Source organism: Rousettus aegyptiacus, unplaced genomic scaffold, assembly GCF_014176215.1.
Source record: "Rousettus aegyptiacus isolate mRouAeg1 unplaced genomic scaffold, mRouAeg1.p scaffold_m13_p_13, whole genome shotgun sequence".
Lineage (NCBI taxonomy): Eukaryota > Metazoa > Chordata > Mammalia > Chiroptera > Pteropodidae > Rousettus > Rousettus aegyptiacus.
In genome coordinates this window covers 12,533,524-12,560,628 of record NW_023416288.1, presented here as the reverse complement: position 1 = coordinate 12,560,628, position 27,105 = coordinate 12,533,524, and the positions used below count along the sequence as shown (strand labels likewise).

The following is a 27,105-nucleotide window of genomic DNA, read 5'->3' as shown; positions in this document are numbered from 1 at the left end:
GAGCTTCGATATCTCCATTGGAAGTAATATATTCCATCTAGGTATATTCCAAGTTATTTGAGGAAGGTATGGATGCTAGCCAAAGTCTTTAGATGCCATGGAGAAACATTCATTTCCCTGGGGGCAGTAATATAGGATTATTTTTCATATTTCTCCTTTAACTCAGCTTAATCAAGACTTTTTATCCATAATTGTGAGGAATCGAGCACTAGCAATAGCGTATTATTTGGGCATTTGTGAAATTCATGTTCGAGGAAAATGTAATGGATAAAACAAAGCTCCTAGGAGATAGACTTCTTTCCTTTTCTGAAATCACCACAAGGCTGCAGAAAAACTACAGTCATTTTCTCGGTACAGAGTAGACAGTCTGTACATGGCAAGTAGAAATGAGTCTCTTCTTCAGAGATAATTATTCTTCCAGGGTAGGAGCAGTCAGCCACACAAATCTATTTTCATGGTAGGTCTACACTAGCCAGTAATTCACTTCCCTCTCTTCTTCTCCTTCAAGACTCACAGCTCTCTAAAGAAGAGGTCATTAGCAAGTGTGAGAATTGCCCAAGGATTATATGAAGTTGTAGCAGCTAAAGTGAATGCCTCATTAGCATGTGAGAGAAAAGCCCAAACAATACCATCAAAGGGTGTTAAACCCATCCAATGGAGTGGAGAAGGGTGGATAGAATTAATTTAAATCACTTTAAAGCCAACATGAATGAAAGGAGAATTATTTCCCTAATAGTTAAAAGTTAGCCTGATTATTAGTGAAGGTGTGTACATTTTCATGTGAATTCAAGCTTGATGATTACCTAAATTTATTCTTAACTGATGGCTTACATAATAAAAACAAAATTAAAAATATTTTGACATTTCAGCTGTTCTTTGGAAACCAGAAAAATCCTAAGGAAGCAGTAACAGGAAAAGAAAACTTGCCAGGAGAATATCTGAGGCAGCTTATTATAAAATTGCTACTGTTACTAGCATGGTGGACGATAGAAACAACTAAGACATACAAAAACAGATCAACAACAATATGACAGACTTGAGTTAAGAATCTAATGAAGTCACTTGCCTTTAATTTGTGTCTATAAATAGAACAAAAATTTTCCACCAAACAGTGTCAAACTTGGAGGAATGGGAAGTGGGGGGGGGGGGGGTGAAATAGGGGTGGGGATGGGGACTGGTAAGGAGGTAGAAATGAAAAAAAAGAAAAAAAAAAACAGAAAAGTTCTGGTTAACAATGAAGATTTCCTTTAGGGCCATCAGTTTGGCTTCCACAAGTATCTGCTTACAGAGCCTGTTGTTTATTGATTGGGTGAAAGTGACAGGAAGACTTGTCATATAATTGTTATACCTCATAATGAAAAACAAATACCAGTTGGTATTAATGGACTTCATGCCTCTCTACTCTAATTGGGATCTAACAGGAGCAGAGCACTTAAGCTGAAAGTTTTTTCAATTTCCTGGAGGTTTGGGCCTAGGCAGAGATGTGTGGATGAAAACGATATTCTACAGGAAAGCAACCTTGTTACCGTTGGGGTGATCTGAACCCTGGCACTGCCCCAGTAACACTGGAGATTCTCAATTCTTTTCACTGATGCAGAGATAATTTCAGCTCAGTGAGAGTTAGAAAAAGTGAGATTTATTAAAAGTATATTTTAGAAGGTTATGGGCCCCACTAAGAAATGCTGCAGCCCTGTGGAATCTGGGAGGTGGAAAGATAAAAGAGTATGCTCCAAGGGAGGAGCAGGTTCTCAGGGAAGAGGGCTGTAACTATGCAGAATTGGGAAGGTTTGTATTACATTAGGGCCATGATGGGGTTACAAAGGCGTTCCTAAGTGATTGGGACATGAGGTCATTTTGATTGACATTTGACCATATAACTTCCTGCCTACTGCGCATGTGCATGCACATGAGGCTTACCCAGAATTCATAAACTTCAGGGCAAAGGCATGATATTATAATGATGGTATAATGAGGTTGAGGTTATGGGCAGGTTGGGATAGTACTTTCCGTGCAAGCTTTTGTGGCTGGACCAAATCAGCTATAGTTGTATGGCCCTCCAGTCCTTTATCTCTTAGGATGCAGGAGTGATTCTTTAAACAAATGGAGTGTTCTCTGGGTAGTCTTTGGGCTGTCCCTGGGCTGGGCTTTTGTTCCTTTGTTCCCTCCATTGCTCCTGTCTGTTTAACTACCTAACAACCTCACAGGATGATCTGATTATAAATACTAACTAGGCAATTCACTGTGGGTAGTCATGCCTCAGGCATATAATTTTTTGGTAAAGTGTTTATATTTGCCTTAAGCAACCCCTGTCCATTGTTCCTGTGCATCTATGTTAACACATCTTTGAAATGCCTCTTTTCAGTCTCCTCAAAAGTGAAACCACCTAGGTTAATACACGTCTGAAATAAACTGTAACCACCCTCAAGAGAACACATAATCTTGCTAGCTATTCTGTAATCTAATCCCCACTTTGCTTTCTCCCACCTTCATGTAATCTTCCTTATGTTCCCTCCTTAATCTCAAATGTATAAAATAAACTGCAAGATTTTTTTCTGGGAAGATTTGAGACCTTGTTTTCTGGCAATTTTCATCAGTTTTGGCTCAAAAAAAGTTCACAAAAATTCTCTACAGGTGTAGATGTTTCTCATATCGACAGGTGACTTTGATATAGAAGGTGCAGGTCAAGGTATGTGAGTGATTGGTAACTCATTGCTTGAACATACTCAGTGTTACCTCTACTGCCTATCCTCACTCCAGAGAGTATTTTGCTGAGATCGGAATAAAGTAGCGTGCCCTTCACTCTCCCCGAAAGTGGCTGAAATGTTATGCTGCTGCTATATTGAAAACCGGTCATATAGAGAGAGGTTGAAGCTCTGCTAAGTGTTTATTGGAATAACCTTCTTCTAGTTGATGAAATCAGAAAAAGGCATGTAGCACAACAGGCTAAGGAAAATACTAAAGGATAAATTGGGGTTCTTACTGTGATGTACACCGGTATTTCTTAACTAAAAGCAAAGCAATCACTACTTGATATCATATATCAAACCACAGGTAGTTCCCTTCTCTCCACTCTAGGGACCTAGTTGAGTCATCTACTCCTCTTTTATGCCCTTAATTCTGTAATAATTTGGGCCAGTCAGGCATCTCCATTATTCAGGTCAGATGTGAAAGTTACCTGGCATATGTAGAATATCAGTCATTTTACAAAACAGTATTGAGGGATTTTGACATTTGCAATAGAGAAGATCCACAAGTCTTTGATTTGATAAGTTGCTTCCTGCTGCCTCCTTCCTGTCAGAGGTACTGAGCTTGAAAATGAGATCAAACTTCTGGAAAGAAATATGCTTTATATAAATGTTCCTACTCATATTATTTCATAGTCTCCTATGACAACCTTCGCGTCAAAGATTTATTCTGGGTACTTAAGTTATACAACAAAATATCTGATGTGAATTTTGGCAAGAAATGTACTAAGTGGATAACTTGCCAGGAACAGGTATCCATATGGAATAAACAAAAGTAATGAGAATAGGTAAGAGCATGCTCGTCAGGGGGCTATGCCTCTGAATTCCTTTCCTAATTTGTCCTGATAAATATCATTAAGCCCATCAGTACGTCAATCTATCTTTTTAGTAAGATGTGCTTCATAAACAAGCTAATTTTCATGAAAAAAAATATAGCTGGTTTGGATACTACAGTTCATTAGAAAAAATGGGTTTCTGAAACGTGAAGGGCTATTTGGGGAATGTGGATAAGATAGGGAAAAAAAAATTAGCTCCAAAAGATCAAGCTCTGTCTGTCAGAGCAAGATAGTCGCTTCTAAATATAAAATCCCTCATTTAATATTGCTCAGGTTTTAGAGAAAAAAAATATCACAAACATATCAATGATTATACATATTAGTTCTAGAAAGATCATTAAAATAATTTTAAGATTAAAAATGTTAAGCTGAGAGAGGTGATGTTTTGTGAATGAAGTCATATTTTTAGCTGTAAAGAAGCAGTGTGATTTCTTGAAGCATATATGAATAAGATATTTTTTCAAGTTAATATAGAGAAAAAGAAGGTTAATAAGATCATTTTCTGTGTTGTGGGTTGCAACATTCTTTTTCTCTATAAAATTAGTTATTAATTCCCAAAATTTTATCCTAGATTCCTCTCCCTATTAAGTAAAGCCTAAAATCTCTAAGGGATTATTTGACTTCCAATATCTCATGCTTTTGTTAAAATACATTTCGATGTGTAATTAACATTAACATCAAATTCTTATTTCTGACTTCAAGCTCTCAGAAAGTAAAGTTTACAGTACAATTTAGATAAAAATGATTAGAGGGTAAGAGTCTTCACAAAATGTGAATAACAGAAAATATGTCTAACAGCTCATGTTATTGTGCAGCCCTCAAACTTGTTCTTCCTAAGATTTTGCCAAATATAAGTAAACGTCTGACACTCTGAGTTAACATTTAAAAATACGCATTAGTTTCATAATCACTGCAGTGCAGAAGTTATTAAAGCTACAGCAGTTCAGCATGAAAGAAGCCAAGAAATAGTCTGCATTATTTTCCTTCCTTTGCCAAATGATACTTTATGTAAAATCTTCATTTTCTTAATTATAGATTACACATGTAATCTTCATAAACATATGAAATATAACATATGGTTTATAGAGAAGACTATTATTCATAGTGAGATTTATAAAGTTCCAAAAAATAAGTAGAAATTATTTGATTTGTGAACCTATTTAATTAATATCTATGCGAGATTATAAAAAGAATTGAATTATGACTGTAAGTGGGATATTATTACTAATAGAATGAAGATTAAGAAACTTATATCAGTGGATTTTATTCAAGGCGCAGACATGCTTCAGCTTTGGTAAGATTTAGCTAACATTTAATGAGTAGGTAATGAGTACCTACTAAGTGCCAAGCCCTACTAGGCATTTTTATATTTGTTACCTTCCTTGATCTGCACAACATTGTGAGATAGAGAGCATATTATGTTTTGTAGAAATGCAATATTCCTTTCAGGATAGTATAGCTTATAAGTGATTGGTGTTTATAGCATGTGTGGTGCTCATCTTGCTCACTGTGCTTTCTCCACCAAATTTATTCAGTTTGGTAACAGCGAAAGAAAACAGAACTAAAAACATAGATTTCCTCATGTATCAGAGGTAATAGTTTGACTAATGAGAAATATGTCTTTCTAAGCAGACTCTCACAGCCACCACAATCAGCAGTGATACTGAGAGAAAAAAAAAACTTTGTATTCTGACTTACATCAGACTTATTTTGAAGTCTTAGCTATCTTTCCCAGAGAGTTGAGGGAGAGAAACAAGGTCATCCTTATATTTTTAAAATAGTCTCTCTCATTGGTGTTTGATTGATGCTGGCCAGGGCTCCCCAATGTTAACATTGTCACTGCTCCTCAGTCCTACAAAGTTTATTTTGGAATGAAATTAATCATATATGTGACTTTGGGTTTACTAGAGACATGTGTCAGGAAGAGGTGAGTATATAGTTGAATTCTGCTGTTGTGTTGGTAAATCACCCTCTATGGACTTCTCAGCCAACTGCAACTTTCATTTGCTTGCACTATAGTTCTGCAGGCTGTACTGAGTAGAAATGGTTTTGTCATCCTTTTTGGATGAGCATAGTGTAGCTTCTGAATAGATTATTTGTTCCAAGCTCCCTAGGACACAATGGATATTCATCAACAATGGTTTGTTTCTTTTTCAGTGTGTCAAAAACAATTGTGATAAACAATATCTAGAATCTGATCTGTACTTCTAATGCATAAATAATTTCAAGTTTTCCATAAAAGGAATGATATATTGATGTCATAGTAGGCACTCAATAAATGCTTATTGATTAATTGCTCAATTGAGCCATTGTGAATGTCCTAAATGACTGCACAAACATCAAGATGATATCTAACATCCATAACTCATCTATTACCAAGTCCTTTCATTTCTTAACTACTAAAATTTTTTTTTAAATTATCCCTTTATCATCATTTCAACATTTGCCAACTTTGCCCAAACCACCACCTTTTGTGTTCTGCGCAATTACAAAAGTCCCGTAACTGGTCTACCTGTATCCGTTTTGACTCCTTAACCCTTATTGCTTCTCCATGTTCCAGAGAGAATTTTTTGTTGTTTGTTTGTTTCTGGTCTTGTTTTATTTTGAAATAACAGAGTGAATGACCCAATTCTTGCTTTAAGTACTTGAATCATTTCCCATTGTTCTTAGGATAAGGATAACCCTCTACATATACTATACTGCTCGCTATTCTCAGTACTTCAGTCACATTGACCTTTCAGTTCCTTATAGATGCCATACTCTCTCCTTTCACAGGATCTGTGATCCTGCTCAGCCCACTGACTACACTTGCTTTCCTCCCCTCTTCACTTATCCTCCAGTTGTCATTCTTTAATGAAGGCCTGGCTTCTGTGATAACAATCCCTCTTATTAAATGTTCCCATAGCATTATATATATCTTCTATTTTTAGGCATTTATCACAGTTGCAATTTCATATTTCTTTTAGACATTTGATTTATTTCTCTCTCCCAGTAAATAATAAGCTTCACATGGGCAGGAACTTTAATGACTTATCATTAGTCTAAGCCTAAAATCTAATAAACAAATTTCTTTCATGGTCTTTAAGGCCTTTTAATCTGGCCCTAAGACTACTTATTCAGTCTCATCTCCAAGGAATTATGTTATGTAATTCAGTTAAATTTAAGATTTATATTTTCTTTTGACCTAAGCTCCCCTAAAGCTACCATTCCATTTCCTTGCCCACCATTACTGCAAAACTATACAAATGAGGACTAGTCACTGTTTCTATTTCCTCAAATCCAATTTTCAACTCAGTGTTCTCCGTTTTCTGTTACCTTACTCCATGGTAACTTCTAATGGCTTTAAGACACTAAATGTATTAATCTCATCAGTTTTTAGGATCAAGTTGCTAAAACATTGATCTCATACATTTTCTCAGCTAACTTGCCCTCCCAGCATCATCAATATAGTTTACCACTGCCTTCTTCTGGGAAAAATTTCTTCTCTTTTTTTCACAATAACCATTTTCTCTTGACTTGCTTCTTACCTCAATAACCACTACTTACTTATGTGTTTTTGATTGCTCCTTTTTTGTGTGTATGACTTATAAATAGCAGCATTCTAGAGCTTGGTGTGAGATCCTCTATTTTTCCCTATTTACATTTATACCCCACATGATCTCATTGGTAAAGTGGTCTCTGCTACTAGATAACAAATAGTTTATTTTGAATTACTAGTGAGCAATCATTAAACATTTTCAAAAAGGTATTGTTTAATTTTCATTAGTTGTTTGAAGATGTATTTCTTGATTCCAGACCAAAATTTGAGGCAGTTTTAAAATTTAATGTGCTGCTTTTGACTCACCAGGGTTAAAAACTACAACAGAAATCAGAAAATGCAGCAAAAAGTCTGAATGAATAAGTTCAGTTTAGAGGCAAAATGTGGCTCTCTTGGGTATTGGGGTTAGGTGAGCTGATGATAATATATAAAGGCACAGATACATTATTAGTAATTTAATATTAGAATATGTTCAGAAGACAATTACTGAAGAAGGTTGTATTTTGAATGAAGTTTATATCCTCAAAAATTAATTTTTTTAGGATAAAAGTTACTCAAGAGAAATTCTTTAACAGACAGCATCATGAAAATAGTTTGATGAGCAAGAGGAATGTTTGAGCCAAAGATCAACATACTAAGACTCTTTTAAATACATAGAAATCAAATATTAAAATAATATTTTATCTTTAGCATTTAGTAATTTCTTCTTGAGGATACAAAGGCAAACACTACAGAAAGATATTAAAACTTTATCACTGAACTATGGCAATATAACTTGTCCGTCAACTCAAGCAGCTCATTGTAATTCAGCAAATATTTATCGAAGGCTCATTATATCCAACTCTTTATTTTTCTATTCCTTCCTCCATTACTTCATTTATTCATTCAATAACCATCAACTATTTTTAAGGTATTATCATACACTCCAACAATATAAAAATGACCAGAACATGACTCTTTCTACAAGAAATATATCGAGAGTAACAAAAGACCATTTTTACTTTCAAGAAGGATAATAATAAAGGTATTGCGAGGTAATTTCTGATTCTAGTAATGAGATTTTTCAAAGTAAGCAATTTTGGATTTTGAAAAGTATATGAAAGGAGAAAGTTTATCATTCTATTTGTAATAAAATGTGAATAATTTAAGAGTAAATTTAAAGATATTTGCAATTGTTATAGAACATAGTTTACAAAATAAGCAGTTAGTGTTTTTATAGCTAATATATTTTCTTAACTCTGCAACCATTTATTGTAAGATTCACTATGAATTTAAGAACAACTTTTTTTGTGAAAAAAAATTATTACATAAAATGTACACATAAATTGACTTATATCTCAATTACAAAAACATTAAACTGTGAAAGGAAAGTGCCTATTATGTGGTATGAAGGAATTATAATAGATAGTAAATCAATTTACTAGCTGGTGGTGGTTTCCATTCTTCGTCGACTGGTCAATTGGTTTAATGATTTTTGATAAGTCATTTAAAAAAAAACCCATCTTGCTATCAATTTCAGAACAACATTGACAGTAAAAATTCTTTTTATTTTCTAAAGTTTGAAATGATCCCATGTATATTTTCTAGTGCCATTTGATTAAGATTACCTTTTTTTTAACTGTTAAAGTATACTTTGCCTCCATAATGATGTCAAATTCTTTCTAACCTCAGGAAGAGAGCATTAGAAAATAGGTGTACATTTCATTGTGTACCTTTGTATTTTTTAAATTCTTGAGCACAGAGTCATTAATAAGTTAAACACTATGCACATAACTTCTTTTCTATGAGTTCCATACAATGAGCTACCTGAGGTCAAGTGTACAGATCTCCAGCACAGGCTACAAGGTCAGATGCATATAAAAGGTGCTTGATCAAAGTTTCTTAAAAGAATGAATGGGCGTGAAAAAAAAAAAATACTGTGTTAAGTAAATGGAAGCATTTTTACAGGTACTAAGATATTGAGGGCTTGACCCCCAAAGCATTTCTGCAGCAGTTGCCTTTGTATTTTACATTGCAACATGTTTTTATTTTTAAAAACATTAAGCAAATCTTGTTACTAAGATAAAAGGAAAGGTATTTTGTTTGAGGTGACTCTTAAGCCTCTGGCATTGCTTCAAGGAAGCCCAAGGAAGCTAATCCATTCCCCTATAGATTTTATTGACTCATTTTTGCCTAAAACATTAGATAAAGGACAATAATGCCCCTAATTTTGTTATACTTAAAAAAATACCATTAAAATATAGAGCTTTAAAATGGTAAATAAAGATCTTTGAGGCAGGGACCTTTTTTTTTTGTTTGTCCCTAACAGTACAAATTCAGTGTATGTGCTTAATTAATGGTTGTTGAATGGATGAATCAAAATGTCATGATTAAGTAAAAGAAGTGTAGAATTATCATCATAAGGTCAATGTTAACTAGCTATCTGAAATGATATGTACATGCATGAAAATGTCCAATTTGAGTAAGTGAGAATTCTGATGTTTTAATTTTTGCTATTAAAATGAAAACTCAGCAGTATTTGTATTTATCAGCAAATGCTCTAACCTACTCTTTGGTAGAACTGCATGAACTAGTCAATATACCAAACATAGATAAAATTTTCACTAAGTGCTTTTATGATCAAAGTAACTAATGAAGCCATGTAAACCATAAGACTTATATACTTCATTAATAAACAACTTTTGAGTTTTGTAGTCAGCCTTCTGATGTCAGCAGGGATTTTTCTTAGGGATTATTTAAAAGCAATTGATCCAAATAAAGATTTTCAAATGTTCTACTTTCTCTTTTCCTTTTGTAGATGGATTATTTTGCTCACCTTTTCCTCTTTGTTTGTTTTGGGAATTAGGACTTTCCAATGAGTCTATGTGGTGTTAAGAACTATATGAGAACTAGATATTGAGTTTACATTACAAACAAACAGAATTCCCAGTCTGTCAGAGATCTTCTCCTAGGATACAAGGAAAAGCAAAGTTCAGCTGAACTGCACAATTAATTCGCGATCACTTCTGAATAGAGAGAAAAAGTTGCTTTAAGCTGTTCTGTTCTCCTAGGGACTTAAGGTCAGTTTCAAGAAGCAAAATTACTATTCTTTCAAAGTTGTCTCTCTCAATTTGTATTCCTGTAATTATCTCTTCAGGACTTTTTCCTTTTTAACTTGTAAACTCAGCTTAATAAATCAATTCAAGGATTATATGTATGTAAATATACCTACTCTGAGAGCAGGATGGACGGAAAAGGAATAAAGTAGGACAATTTCCTTTCCTGACAACCAGTTTCACCAATGTATCAATTATTTTTATTTTACACAAAGGAATCAGAGACTTCCTCCACCCCCGGGGATTAAGGGAAGTGAATCTTTCCTTTAAATTCTCTCTCTCTCTTTTAATATAAAGATTAAAAGCATTGTCATTTTGCTTTTCCAAGCATAGAACAAATTCTGGAGATCAAAAGAACAAATTGTTTTTAAAGAAATAAAGCCTTAGGACGGTTCTTTTAGGTGCAGCTGACTCAAACTACTGGAATTAGAAGGCTTTAGGTGAAAATAAAAAACATAAACAGTTAAATATATTCTGCCCAATAATATTAACAAATTGAGCCAATATTTGACTACATTACTGGTTTTTACTTTCAACAAAGAGCTCAGAATGTCACTAGGTTTTGAGTTGTTTTTTATTTTTCAAATCAAGGAATGTAAAATAGTTATTCCTTTTTTTTGCATATTAATACATTCTAGTTTTGAAATGATTTCACAGGAGAAGCAGTATAGTTATCTGGTCAAGTTTATAAGCTAAAACTGCTAAAATCCTAGCTAAATCCTTATTATGTAAGCTTGCGTTAGCAACTCATTAGCACCTCTGTCAACTGGGTATAATAATAGTATCTACCTCATATGGCTGTTGTGAGGATTAAATGAGCAAATGTGCAGTACCTGGCATATAGTAAGTACTCAATAAAAGTTATTGTTATTCACAGTGTCTTCTGATTCTCCCACAAATGATGTAGAGAATATGTGTGAGAACCACATTCATTTTATTTTGAGAAGTTTTGTGACAGAGAGTGCATTAAATGAAACACCTGGAGGTGTTATTCACTGGAGCTGGTGGGAATTAGTATTACCAAATGAGCTTTATAAATTCTCTTCTATGAAAATATCTAAAATGTTTTCATTTGTGAGAGTTCCAGGAGGCAGAAATTGGACTGGCAGCTGACTTTCTTGGAAAGTTTACTCAACTCTCAGTTTTTATGGTTATTTCCTTCTATTTCCTTGTTACTCATATCTCATTGTAAGGTGAAGAGGAGAATTGTTTGCAGAATAAGAAGAGGTTGAGGAATAAGAAAACATGTCACTAATACTGTCATTAATGATTCTACTATTTAGATAGGGATTAAAGTATAAATTTATAAATAGGACCCAATGGTTTTGTGAGTATAATATGATACTGATTCTGAGTTACTGAATCTTACCTTCTTCATTAACAAAGTTTACTTATAAAAACAATATGATTAAAAGGAATCTTAAAGATCAATACCCAATTTTAAAGATGAGGGAAATGAGCTACAAAATGATTTAATTAACCGCTACTCCATTTATTCAGTAAATATTTATTGATCTACTATGTGCTACTCACTCTGTTGGGCAATAGAGATACAGCTGTGAATAAGCAGGCATGGTCTCTGTCTTTTTAGCAGTTACAGATGACAGTAGAGACGACAGGCAATTATAGTAAAGTGTGATGAAAGGAAATACTGAGAGCTTGAGGAGTGCATAGCAGCAAGAATAACCTACTATAAGAGGTCAAAACTGGTATAGACTTCTAATTGAGCCCTGAAAATTCTAAATGAGTGGGCCAGTGCTCTGGGAGTTTGCCCAACCTATAAGAAGTTCTGGGGGGAGAGAGGGTAAGACATACAAGCTGATCAGTTTGACTGAAGAAGTGCAAGTTGAAAGTGATAAGACATAAAATAGAGACACAGCTAGATTGTGGACAAAAAAGGGGCCATGTACTATAGCTGACAAGCTCAGGAAAGACCCACATGGCAGGCCCTACAAGCTCAAATACTGAAAGTAACTGCATAGGATGGTCTGAACATAAAAATTCCTAACTCTAAGCAGGTTGTGGTGGGTGGTAACTTCCTAGGCCTATAGCTTCCTGGACAATCTTTACTTTAAGTGAGCCTATTGTCATTTTGCATCTAAGATCTCACACCTTTGAAATGTCATCTTCCAGACCCCTTAGGGCACAGCCATCACACCAGAGCAGGAGATCACAGTGTCCCTCATGGTTATCTTGTTCAATGCTAAGTGCTGTAAATGTTAACTATTAGGTCTCCTGTACCCACCAATGTAAAACAAGTATGTGTCTCTCCATTCTACTTTTTATCCAATCCCAGACATTTCTCCGCGTTGCTTTGTCCTGCCCTCTTAATCTACCATTAGTGGATTTTATGTAACCCTCCTTATGTCTCCTCTTTTGATTTTAATGTATAAAATAAGCTGCAAAATTGCCATTCTTGAGACCATTTTTCTCAATCCGTCGAGATTTTGCTTCCCAACAATTGTTGTTAGTTTGGCTCAAATAAACTCATAAAAATTCTCTACAGGTTTGGACATTTCTTACATCAGTCAGCAGAATCATAGTGGGTTTGGGAAAGCATATTTTGATTATCTCAAGAGCAATGGAAAATCTTTGGAGAGTTTTAAGTATAGACTAACATACTCAGATTTGTTTTAACATGATTCTGGCTACAGTCTGGTGAATGCATTTAGAAAGGTAAAACAAGAGTCAAGGAGGCCAAGGGGTGGCTCTAACAGAAGCATGATGAGTGTTCATAGTGGCTTAACCAACTGCCTGTGGATAAAGGCTATTGATTTCATTTCCAAGTCTTGTTTTCAAATAGTTAGTTCTTGGATTATTATGTTTTCTTTTGACCCAGGTTCCTAAAAAATACCCTTTTAAAAAATCCCCTTTTTCCTTTATTAAACCAGGGCTTTGATATAGCATGACCTTTTCTATTGTAGAAGAAGGAAAATGATTAGCTTAATTATTTTGGCTGGTGTTTTTCACCCAACAGCTAATTCTTACTTACGAGGCACTATCCATCTTTGTGTTTGTTAGATTCATTTCATATTTTATATTCCCATTGCCATTGCCCTACTTTGGCCATCATTACCTCTCACCTGAACTATTGCCATAACAAGCCAACTCATCTCCCTGACTCCCAAGGCTTTATTTCCTCATATTTCACATTGTGCTTTAAGATTCCTGTTCAAATGCTTTCAGATGTTCCCCTCTGCCTACAGGAGAAATGTTAGACATTGTTCTATCTGCTCTCAGAACTTTTATCTGCTACCTGACCCCCATATACCCTACTCTTAAAGCAGTCCACACGTTGTTCCCCAAATACATCCCATATACTATTTCTCTGCCTTTAACTATATTTTGAATAGCTTTCTCCACTTTCTGAAATCTTAATCATTTTTCATGTTCCAGGACAGAAGCAATGTTTTTATATACTTTCTACAGTTATGTCAAGCAGAAGTATTATTCACTCAGAGGTCTCATAGGTGAGCTTTTGAATTTTCCTGTTACTGTAGTAATGCATATGCATAACTCCTTTATAAGATTATTAATTATTAGGGAGACAGAGGGACTTTTTATTTTCTGTATCCTCCTCAGTACTTTGCCCAGTGCCTTGAAAATAGCAGACATTTAATAAAGACTTGTTTAATTGAATTGATATTCTTTTTTTATGACAAATTTAAACATGGCATATGGAGTTATTTTGTTTGAGATCCAAAATCATTTTAGGAAATAATATAATTTATGGATTAAAATTAAGATCGTAAAAATAATTCTGATTTTTGAAGTGCAACGTATGAAGGGGAAAAATTAACATTAACATTTCAGGATGGAAGATACCCATTGAGTAAATATAAAATTTAAAATACGATTCCTTCATTAATTAGATACATGTCAAATATTATCATATGTCCCATTCATTATTATAGACTGCTAAAAAGATGGACAAGATCTTTGTCCTTTTGGAATTACTTCTAGGTCAAGAGACAGATGGCTGTTCTAGCCGCATCTTAAATTATTTCATAGGCATTGATTTCTGTAAATCTTTATATAGGCACCCCCATTAAAAAAAAAAAACACAAACATTTTTCTGGGTTATAAGCTTTAATATTTTTAACTTAGATTGTATTACCACAGTCATACATTATACAAAGCATCTATTGGTATAGTGATGCTTTGCTAAATTCGCAGCTAAGTCTGAAACCACAGACATCTAGGCAAAAGAATGCTTATATTTATTATGTCAAAGTATGTTCACAAAGGAGAGAGTATCAAGAAATGCTTATATGCACCAAAACACATAGCATCACAAAATGGGTTAGGTCTGATGCCAGGCTGGGGAAAACAGGGGATGGGAGAAGTGGCCAGATGATTAGGTGCTTCGGCCATGGAGCAGTAGGGAAATGTCGCTGCATTGGTACTGGTCCAATGCTTGGGATTGTTTCTGCAACAAGGTGTTAGTGTGTTTTGCAGACCAAAGGCTGTGAAAGAGAGCCCCAGCACAAGAAAAAAAGACTGGAGGGAAAACGGGAATTCCAGAAGTGAGAGTATGTGTGGAGTCAACAGCTGGAAGAGCAGGTGCTGAGGAGGTGTAGTAAGACAAGGAAATTTCATGACAAGAAAACTGAGGTGAGAGACTCCAGCAATGGAGAAAGAAGTCTCAACACACACACACACACACACATACTTCATCAAAAAGAGATTCAGCCTTAAAAGTCTGGGGGCCCAGAGAGTGTGAAGCCTGTGAGGTAAGAACTTATTTCTCATAACTCTCCTTCCTAAGCCCACCCTCCATCTTTAACTTTGAAAGAGTCAGAACTTGATTTAATAAGAGGGAACTTAGGAGCACTGGCATTTTTTTTTTCTTCAAATTCTAAACATTATGAAATAGGCTCCTGCTGGATAAAGAGAGATGATTCAACTTTAAAGTTCAAAGTTTTAATTATTACCTTGGTCTAGGCATACTGAGTTTTGAATGGAGGCTGTTAGCAATTAAGGTTTATTGTTTTATTATATCAGAGTATAATATATTTTACTGACTACCTTTTAAAAGTACAATGAGAAATGAAAATAAATTTGTCTTCTGATTTTATTCCACAAATTATTGTTCTACCTACCTATTACTCAGGCCAAAACAATGTTTCATTATTTAAGCTTACATATCATGAGAATGACATGCATATTTTTGATAAAAATTTCTATGTAAGACAAATAAAAACATCATTAGTGTGGACTTAGACAAGGTGAGATTTGAAATTGGCCTTAAAATATAGATTTACAGAAAGGAGGAGGAAAGTGCATTCTAAAGGAACTTGTGATTATAACGATGCTCAAAGGTCTATTTTGTGTGCAAATAGAAAATCTAGGTAGAGGAGAGGCTCATAATGAGGAAGAAAGGTTAGAAAGACGCATTGGAAGTCTGTTTGAAAAAGATCTTGATGGCCAAGCTAGTAAGTTCAAACTTCTCTTTTTAAATAATGACCTTATACTTAATGCCTTTTAAAGCAGGGATTGGAATGGAATAGTTGATTATTCATCAGTGTTGCTTTTCCTAATCACCCCCTCCATTTTTTTTTATATCACATCATTATTTTTTAACCATAGTTTTTAACCTTGGTTTTCTTATTTATTGTCTGACTCTCACTACTTACTGTAACCTGAATGAGAGCAAAATCCTAAATTTTTGTTTTTGTTCACTGTTATAATATCTCTAGAACTGGACACACACTAGGCACTCACCAAATATTGGGTAAACAAATAAATAATAAAGAAAGAAAGACTGGAGGAGATAAACTGTTACAGATGGTTGAGAGTAAGTGATAATAACACAGGCTAAGGTTTTAGCGGCGGTAGGAGAGAAAAAGCTCACTGCATGAGAGGAAGGACAAACCAACAGAGTGTCAAACAGAAGGGAAATGTCTTGAGCAATTCCAAGATTTTGAACTATTTTCTGGGGAGATGATGGTGCCCCTCCTAGGTTCTGGAAATAAGAAGAAAGAATCTGGTTTAGAAGTGTTTATGGGATTTTAGCTTTAGCTGGGGAAGTTGTGTCAGTGGGAAAGTTCAATGGAAGTGCCTTTGTCAGGTATAAGCACTATGAATGACCATTGCAGAGGATAAGGAAGCAAGGCTCTGCTAGGAACATACTGTAGCTTTTAAAAACTTAACATTTTGAGGCCTGAGACAGCCTGAATTTAAAAAATTAAACTATTTATTTTTTTGGTGGTTGTTTTTTTTTTTTAATGTTTGGGAGTATATGTGTGTGAGGGAGAACATGGTCAATTTTCTATTGCTTTTCCCTTCATGAAGTCAGTAATTAACTGTGGAATGCAGCAAAACACAAAGAGGTTGCATAGACCCCCCCTAGGAAGTAAAGCTGGTGGCCCAGCCTGTCTCTCCCATCCCCTCCCCACACTCGCTGCTGCCTGTCCCTCATTTCTTATTTAGCATTTTCCCCAAGTGGTTCTGGATGCTGCTTAGGAAACTATCTTTGGCAGTATTTGTGTGGATTGCCAGCTTCAACTAAGCAACCATTCACTTCAACGCAGTAGAAGCTAAGTGGAGAATGTATAAGAAGTTGCCAAGTGAAGTTCTTTTTTTTTTTTTTTCTTGATTTTTTTCTCCAGTTCTGCAGATCCAGAGGGCAAAGGGGAGAACTGTGATAAAACAATGTTTTCCTACATCCCACTAGCTCACAAGGATATAGTTATAAAGACAACTTGAGTTTTAAGTGTACAGTTATCCAAATCTAGAAGCACTTCTGTTTTTAGAAATAGAAATAATGTTATTACTGATGATACTCTTCAAATGTCAGTAAATTTCTTTTCTCACATCTTAATGTTGCAAGTATGAAATATAAAATAAAAGATAAAAATTGAAAAACTTTTCTAATACGAGTATCAAATATATATATATTTTTGTATCTTAGTGGAATTTATTAAAGGTAATAGAAGAAAAAATCCTTTGCCATGAAAACAATATGACGTTTCTAGAAAATAAATCTATTTACACAATACATGGAGACTGGGCTTTATTAGTTGAGCTTAATTAATTAATTAATACTCAGGCTTGTAGAATTTATTTTAGACATCTGATTAATCTAATTAGAGTAAACTTGATGTGGGGAATAATTTTGTACAGTAATTCACTATGTGTTCTCTGTATGAGTATTAGTCTATGTCTAATTGTTGTGTACTGAACGCTTGTGTACTCCCCAAATTCATATGTTGAAGCCCTACCTCCAGTGTAATAGTACTTTGAAGTAGAATCTTTGATTGGGATGGGGGCCCACATAATGGGATTACTTTGCAAGAAGAGAAAGAGAGACCAGAGCTCTCACTCTTTTTATCCTGTCCAGTCACAGCAAGAAGGTGGTCCTTCAGGAAGCAGGCTCTCTCCAGAAACCCAGTCTGTCTGCACCTTGATCTTGGACTTCTCAGCCTCCAGAAATGCTAGAAATAAATGTCTGTTTTTTTTAAAACCACCTAGTCTATGGTATTTTGTTATTAGCAGCCCTAGTAGACTAAGATAGTAGTGTTTCTCAGATGAGAGTGTGCATAAGAATAATCTGGGAGCTTATTTAATACATGTATTCCTGAATCCCAACCTAAAGAAAATTAGTCTGGATGCATCTGTCTCAGTATCCTTCCTTTTAAGTAAACTTCAAAGTGATTTTGATGCAGCCTCTTCTGGGCAATAATTTGATAAACAGTATTTACAGCAGAGGTAAGCAGATGATTATTATTGGTACAATTGGGGGAAGGTGGGAAGGAAAGGGAGAATGTTGCTGCTCTGAGTTTGTCATTCAATTTTCTCATTCTTTACTTCATATGTTCCAACCTTTTCCATCTGAAGAACATACTTAAAATTACTGGAATCTCTACCTACATCACATAGCAACAAATACAAATTTAGAATTTTACAAGGAAAAAATGTGGAAAAGGTGAGCACACTATAAGGCTTCAACCTTTTTCCTACAGGGCTTAATTTATTCAATAACTACAGGAAAGATCTCTTTTCCTCTCAAGTTACTGCATTGTGTATGTTCAAGGAATCATGGTTGAGGAAGGGCTTTGCATAGACAAAATTATAAAGTAGGCAAAAGTTATAATTGTTCATTATGTTCACTTCCCACCATACTGAATGAAATTAGCTTTTCTGGGTTAAAAAAAAAAATGAACATATAAATCCAATGCATTGAAGGGTCAGTGCACCGCATAGACCTAGAAATATATGATCTTTTGTACTTCCTGGATGAAATAGTTTAAAGTTCAGAAACTTTAAGGAACCAAGGAAGGTACTGGAAGCGATGTTTTATGGGGAAAGTAGGGCTCTTAGCCTTCTTCAAAACATTTTTCCCAAGGGGCAGGCCTTGAGCAAAGTCTGTAAGGGAGATGGTTTAGGAATCTAAATCACATATCTTGGCTCCTTATTAATTCTGAAGTGTGGTCAACAAAATATCTGGACTTGACAGAAATCACTAGGATTAATGCATCAGCATGTAGAGGGTCTCTTTATTTTTATTTTTATTTTTTGGAAAAATAAGATTCTTTAAAATAGAAACTGTTAATTATATTCTCCAGATCTCATTTTCTCCTAGAGACAGATACAAATTCCAACTGTTCTGACCTTGTAGTGCCATTTCTCAAATTGGCATGTATTTTGACATATTTTATAAAAGCAGTTTCCATTATGTTGTATTCATCAACACATGGTGAATTGAAACTGTTAAGAAAAATACAAAATATTACTAGTAATCTATCTGCTGTATATTATTAACAATTAAAAGAAACAGTCTTCACCAGATGGAGAGACAGATCTGTGTGATATCTGTTCTTTTTTTTTTTTTTTTTTTTGTCCATAATATACTCTAGCACAAATCACAAATCAGAAAAAGATTTTCAAGTAAAGCCTCATATTCCAGCTCTCTGGTTGTATGAAATGAAATATAAATTCATGCAACCAAGGCTTCTTGCCTGTGGGAAAGCACCCAGGTCAGAGAATCATGAAATGTGGATTTTCCCAGAGCAGCTCTACTGAGTCTGTAGAATCACCAGCAGGTCACATTGCTTCTCTTGTTCTGGTATGTTTAAAATGTGAAACCCTTGAGCTGGTCCCTTTTCAAGCTGCTATGTATATTCTGAATAAATGTCCAAATGTGCAAAACACCAAGTTTTCCACATAAAAATGAATGACTACTTCAGCTAGGTAAAGAACTTTTAAAATTTTACTATTCTACAAAAACATTTTGCTAGCTTGTTTTCCTGGTGGGAAGTAGTTAGGTTGTAAGAGGAGAGAAGCATCAGCATTTTAGCCGTAACAAGTAGAAATGCTATTCACCTCCATGCTTTTTGTGAGACTATTTTCTTGCTACTGTACTTAGTTTTGTGGATTGTGATGTTCATCGAAATCAGACTCCAGAAAATATACAGTTCTCTCTCATTTTCACACCTGGTGTTTATTTCTCAGCTTGTTAATAAATCCACATCTTCATCGACTCTTCTAATTCTTAATGTCCCCCCTTAGTTAATTATAAATAACTTTATCCCTCAGAAGAGACTGTGATTGGATGAGGAAGGAAAAAGAGACTGGAGAAAGGCTGAGCCTGTAGAACTCTCTTCTGGGTTCCATTATATTAAGTATTGGTCTCTTTTACCAAAGTATGTTCCTCTACTTGAAGCTCAGAAAATATCTGTTGAATAAAGTGTAGCCCAGCCTAAAACAAAATTGGGGAGGTAATTTAATTTCATTGTAAACAGAAAAAGACCTGGGATAAGAAAGTAGGTTTTGAATTCCAGTTCTTGCTTGTTAATGACTTGAACTGGGGAAAATTACTTAGTCTCTCTGGGCCTCCATTTCTTTTTCTTTAAAATGAGGATCAGAATACTTACTTCATAGGGTTCTTGTGAGTATTAAATCAGATCATCTGCATGACATTTTAGCACATGGCAATGGGTCAATAATATCATTTATTATTACGACTTATCATTAGCTTTGTCACCTCACAGCATCCACTACAATGTCTCCATAGAGTATCAGAATATCAGCATTTGAAATTTTAAAATCTAAATACATCTGTTAAATTAAGGAACAGATTTTTTTGTTTGTTTGCTGGATAATTCTGGAAACCTCTTCTCTAGAATTTCAAGTTTAATATTTGGAATACCTTTCACTTTACACATATTTGTGAAATTTTGTATGCAATTTATTTATTTGTTTGTTTGTTTATGGTTGATATAGGTTAACGAAATCCAGTAAGTTTCAGGTATACAATTTAACAGTAAGGCATATATATATATATATATATATATATATATATATATATAGCATTGTATGTTTATTGCCTGTAGTTAGACTTCTTTCTGTCACCACACATTTGACCCCTTTACCCCATCTACACTCCTGGTAACCACTAGTCTATTGTCCATGTCCATAAATCTCTGTTTGTTTGTCCTGTTTATTTGTTGCTTTTTGTATATGTTTTAACATTTTTTTGTGTCCCCACTGCATGTCCTAAATTTTGTTCTGGTTATAGCAAGTGCTTAATAAATATTTATTGACTGATTGCTTTCCTATTAGCCATCTTTTCTTTCTTAAGATAATCTTTAACCTCTTTTTTAAGGGGAGTCCCCTCAAATTGTTAAACTCTTAATATGCTGCGCATATAGTTGTAATGCTTTTCAAACTATGTGTCTAATATCATGGTTTTGAAAATTTCTGTTTGGCGTAGACCTATACTTTCCAAATAAATTTACTCCAATATCATGTGGGTGTGGGTTTGTGGAGTGCTTCCTAGGCAATGATAATGAAGTAAATTCCAATAAGGAATTAAAAATAAGAGCTACTTTGGGCTTTCTATGGAGATATCCTCTCTATATATGGTTTTATTTTCAAACACGGTATTTTAGTCTACCCTTGTATAGGTTATATGTGTTTTCCAAGTTTATTTTTTCTGACCTGTTCTTAAAGTGCAGTGCACAATTTTCAGTTCCATAAAAATATTGCTCATTTCACGAGGAAATGTTATAGTCTGTGTAGACATAGACTTCTTCGAATGCTTCAGTCCCAGGGAGAAGTCACAAGTATATTAATGACCTACTTTTCCTACACCAAGAAAATTGATTTCTCCTTTGTTTCTAAGGAAAATCATTTTGAGGGTACTCACCACTATATGATGAATGTCACTATAAAAACACTTTGGGCCTTCAAGAGGGAGAATACTGGTTTTAAAAGTTATTTATTCTATGCAGTATAATTTTATCCCTTGAAGATATATTCAGTTTGGAATGCCACTTCTTTTTACTGCTTCCTTAATTTAATCCACACGAATGTTTCTATGTACAATCTAATGCTCACTAAGCAGTAAAGAGGACAACATTAAATTGTGTTTTTAGCTGCTGACTAATCTTATACTGAGTCCTATATTTTCTGGACTTGCCAAGTGTAAACTAGGAACTTATTTTTTGATTTATGTCATTTGCTCCTCTACTGACTAGCAAAACTTGTATTTCAGTGGCTGGGACTTGAAGAAACAATTGAGTGGGATGGTGAGTCTACCAAGATATTTGCTTAAGAATCTTAAAAGCCTACACTTGGATGTCTTAGAACCAGATTTTAAATGAACAAAGTGAAAACCTGTTTCTCTCTTGTGGTTATAATAGGCTTTTCTATTTTTAAATAACCTTCACATATGGTACCTTCATACATATATAAGTATATTCCATATTGATATATGCATAATATGAGCTTACTTTTCATAATATGGCGTAGCGATGAACTTAATTCAAACTTAATTCTACTGGCTTTTCAGATTGTTTCAGTATGGAGGGGCTACTGTTTTCTAACAGAATTACTATGTTGAATTAACATATACCTCTAAACTATATACACTATTATATTCTTAGCACATTCTATTAATTATGGAAATTACTTTCATTTCAATAATGCAATTTACATGAAAACAGCTTCTGGGGCTCAGTGGAGCATCAGACCAGCGTGTGACAGAATTCCTTTGTAGTGTGGGTGTTGACAGGATTCTGCTGACATCAAATTTGCAATGAAAATGTCTCATAAGTGTGCATCCACATAGAATGCTACTTAGTATCTCGATATTCACATAGGTCATTAATGTCAAAGACGGAAAATTTCCTCACACCTACATTAGTAAAATAGGTTATTAAGAATATATTATCATACACATCATATAGATGGCTTGAACGATGTGTCTTAAATATTTAGAAAAGATGTCTAGATATCGCTCTGTCACCTTTGTGTTTTCTCCTATAACTGTATAAAGCTTTTGTATTTTACAAGTTTTATATAAATGTTAGATGAAGACTCTAAATGAGGCAAGTGAATGGACTGATCCAGAGGGGTTATAATAGGGAGTAAGTAACAAGACAAAATAGAACCAGGGGAAAATTAGGCTGAATATTACAACAAAGTTCTTAATAGGGAGGACTATTAGACTGTGAAATAGACTCTCAGAGGCGTTGGAAGAAGTCATTACTTGAGCCATTTAAAATGAAACTGGACTGAAGTACTCAAAATACATTATGCTATGGGGACCAAGCCCACATTAGAAGTAAAGGGAGGGGGATGACCTAATAGCTTCTACTGTCTCTGTGATTACTATGATTGTACTCATTTTATGTGTTCAGTCTTGGTGGATAATCTTCTATCACTTTATGCTACTTCTAGGGAGCGATTTCAACAAATTCATTTCATGTAGTATTGGATGCATTTAGCAGCATCTCAGAAGAGACAAAAATGCACAATAAACTCAGTGTAAAATAGCAAAGTGAGACAACTATGAGTAAACACTATTCCTTTTTGGGAGTAACCCCTAAGGAAAACAATTCTCACCCTGGCACTCTGGCCACATTCCAACATACATAAGTGCATTCCATCTGCTTGGCTTTCAATGGAGATTAGGTATTAATTTTCATTTCTTTTGTTTAATGGTATCTTGGGATAAAGTTGAGTGCAAGACAATAAATTGAAACATTTCATCCCCAAGACAGGAGGCAGCTAGAACCCTGGAAAAATATCTTGCAAAATTTTGTTACCGATATCAATTAGAAGAATGGACAAGAAAAAGAAAGCAGTTTAATTTTAAAAAAAGTTCTACATGAAAAAAGGAAAAGGGAAAGGAATCCAGGGAAGTTGTAAAAATGTTATTGCTGGGAATCTTTCAGAATAAGACCATCTTCAATCATGTGTGGTTCTGGTTGTTACCTGTCATGAAGTGTAGAAGAGAGGCAAGTAACCTTTGGACAATTATCCTAGTTCTTTCATTCAATAAAAATATTACATTTAATTAAAAGTCTATTTTATCCTATCTTTGCATTTGTTCAGCCTACCATTTTAATTACAGTGACATAAATTTAGAGATGTGTTCATTTTAATGCTTGGTAATTGTGAAGTAAATCATCTGATTTATATTCGTTTCTTTTCACGTGTACACCCACAACTTTTAAAAAAGAATATCATACACAAATGAAAAGAAAATAGAATATATTTTCATTATTTATAATATTTTCTGTTTATGTAGTTTTTCATACATTTTCTCAACTTACTGATCATGTATTCCTGAAGTGTGAAAAATACTATTCAGTTTAAATAGAAAGGCATCTTTACCCTGCAGTCCCCCAAATTTAACCTAGTCCTTGTGTTGGCATAATTTTCTGTTATATAGATTTCACATTTCATTGGCAAGGATCTAGCTCATACAAGAGGTTTTACACTTAGATTTTTTGGTGGGGGGAGGAAGGAGTGGAGGACTTGTCAATACTAAAAGATATTCATTCTTACCATTTATCCTTCTTTTTATCCCAATGACTGTAGATATTTTGAAATTTTCATTCACTTATTTGTGAAAAATAAGTTTCAATACTTCCCCTCAGTTTTCATCCTGAGCACCTGTGCTGTTTTAAATATAAATCAAGACAGCCTTTGGGCATATCTATTTAAAATATCCTACACTCCTGCTGGATGATCAGAACCTGAAAGCATGGACAGCTAAAAACTATAGTTGTGAGAAACCTTTGTAAATACAAGACGCTGCCATTATGAAAGAGAAAATATCACTTTATTAAGATCTGGTGTACAATAGCTTCCAAAATCTATTCAAAATCTATTGGGCTATTTTAAGAAAAAAAAAAAAAGAGGAGCAAAGGACTATAGAATCATTAACTAATAGAGTGTCCTATGCATCTTTAGTACAAACTGTGTAATCCACAAAAGTTTAATGTAGTGCCAATCTAAATTTTTTTTGGCATGCCTATATTAAATATATTTATACAAACAATTGGAATTCAGGTAGCAGCTTTAAAACATGTGATCAGATAAACCAACTTAGATTTAGGTAGGTAAATAACGTTTCTCTACAAATAAATGCTATTTTTCTTCAAAGCAACACACTATAGCTCTATCGAACATTTCTAAGATCGGGTAGCACAAATAAATTGAAGCAGAAAAACTCAAACTAATGAACTACTGTGGAGGTCTTTAACTCACGCTAACTTCCATTCATATTAATCTTAACTTTGAATACACAGATATATAACTATCTCTATATGTCAAACATACCACTATTCAAATATTTTTTTTTAGCAATTAGCTGAGCATTTGACCACAGATCACTAGAAGTACAAAGTTTTGCTATTTGCTATCAAAATATACAATACTTTAAAATATTTAAAAGGCAGGGACATGTTCCCTTAAGATATCTACCTAAAAGTGTTATACCTTGAGGAATCTACCATGTTATTTAACCAAGGGAAATAACTATAGAGAAATCTAAAATAAATTTGTAACAAACAAGCTCATTGGATATATTACCTAGTGTAATTCTGGATTGCAAATCTCCCGCCCTCTCTGAGTTATCTGTCAGATAAAGAAACAGAACAGGATAGATGAAGAGATATGCTTCCAGTCTGGCTTTTTGATCCTTTCTTTAAGCCAAAGGAAGAAAAGGGCATCGAGTTAGGGATCCCTTCCAAGTGTATTTGCAGCAGAGCGAACCTCTGGCCGCCTCTGGCTACCGAGCTTATCCTGGCTGCAACGCGGACCAGGTCCTGCCGACCGCTGCCCACCTCGCCTGGCAACCTCCACACCCACATGAAACAGCCAATGTGGCAGCCAGTCATCGCACGGTTTCCTGTGCACAAAGCCTAAGGAGCCCCGGAATAGAAACGTATCCTGTGCCCAGGGCAGGGCTGGAGGTGGTTGGCTGATGAGACTGGTCTCTCTGGGGGTCTGCGAGCGCTGGTTGTCCCTCCACCTCTCTCACCCTGGCTACAGATCTGTGCCCTGAAATCTGCCACCCCCTCAGAGACACAGAAGTGTGCGCACACACACAACTCTCACTCACACCCACAACGCCTCTGCCTCCCACCCTCCCCACCCCTGGCAGCAGAACTGTAGGGACTGGTCGATGCTCTGCCTCAACTTTCCCGGCTGCGCCTTACCCACGCGGCGCCCGAGCCTCAGCGCCTCCGCTGGGCGCCCTCCAGAGGGACACATCCTCCTCTGGGCCCCTTACCTCGCACCGACAACTCCTGGCAGGGACTGGAGCTGACCGTGGTGGCAGCAGCGGCGGCTGAGCCTGCACCCGGGCTCTGGCTCATGGTTGGTCCTCCTCATCCGACACAAAAGAGATAGCTTGCTGGCTTTGTCCTTTTCAAATCCAAGGGAGAACTTATTTTGCCCCTGAAATGGTCAACTTGTGCGCGCCGCTTCCTGTCACAGTGCCCCCTGCCCCTGCCCCCGCCCCCTCCTGGCTGTTCGCTGGACCACTGCCCGGTGGCAGAGCATCCAAGCTTCCGAGTCAGTGGGGAGTGGGGAAAAGGGAGGGTGGAAGGAGAAGAGAAGAAGGAGGTTGGGAAAAAAGGGGGGGGGACCCAGTGGTCTTTCACGGAGGGGAGGGGAGCAGTTCTCAGCTGAGTCCTTCTCTTTACAGGCAAGCCCACTTCCCAGGCACGCAAGCAACTTTCCTTCACCTTGCCCAGGCTGAAACCATAGCATCTAATTGGGACTCTCAGCAGAGGCATGGACCTTCTGGCATTCTCTCTTTCTCATTCTCTTTTTCTTCTTTCCCCCCTCCCTCGTTCTCCTTTTCCCTTTCCCCCTCTTCCTTCCTCCCTCCTTTCATAGGGGTGTATCTGCAGAGTCTTCAGTGAGCCAGGGTACCTAGACATGAGGCAAGTCAGACAGAGTCTTTTTGCCGGCTGCTTCGCCTCACTCTGAAATCCTTAGGCATTGCATACAAAGGTTGGGAATTTCGGAGAGGTGGGGTGAAGGGGCTAGGGCGGCAGGGAGATCAGAGGCTCTAACTTTGAAGCTGTGCTAGAGCTTTTGGCCTGCGGGAGAGCAGGGACTAACAGTCAGCCCTGAAAGAACTCTCCCGTGGTCCCGTGCACCCGGCTAACCGCATACTAGGAGAAAGGGAGAGCGGGAACAGAGAGGAGCGAGCGAGCCTAGGAGGCTTGTGTGCAGCTCTGCCCCACACGCAGCTCAACTGCACATTGCAAGCCCCTAGAGAGGGCTTGTGCAGAACAATCTCTGGGTCAGGAGGGAGGGAGACGCTCCCGTTTCCTAGCAACCTTCATCAATCTTCTCGGGATAGCTCCCTCTGAAGGAATTCGATTGGACAGCCCCTTGAGGGAAACCACGCCCCTTCAAGAATGCTAGGCTGCTGCTTTTTCGCATTCTCCCAAATTTCTTGGGTGGAATAAGATTAGAAGGGAGTGCTGAATTGTCTTTCTTATTATCCTCCTATGCTAGCACACCGCCCCCTTGCAGTGACCCCACCCCACACCCACATTAGTCCTTCTCTAGTCCTACTTGTGGTTAGCAGACAAAATGTTCTCCGCAGAACCTCGTATTTCTTTTTAAAATTAAATAAA

General features: G+C 35.9%; 1 protein-coding gene across 2 annotated transcripts in view; it reads right to left on the bottom strand.

Annotated features, from left to right (window-relative positions):
• GRM3 (glutamate metabotropic receptor 3) overlaps window positions 1–26,651 on the bottom strand; it is a 206,955-nt gene extending 180,304 nt beyond the window's left edge. Inside the window, exon 1 of one of the 2 annotated variants that reach the window (XM_016148028.2) lies at window positions 25,743–26,651. The gene's annotated coding sequence lies outside the window, so the exon portion shown is untranslated. Of the gene's footprint in view, window positions 1–25,668 lie in introns of both variants that reach the window. The other variant, XM_016148030.2, reaches the window with a different exon arrangement.
• Window positions 26,652–27,105: the final 454 nt, after the last annotated feature.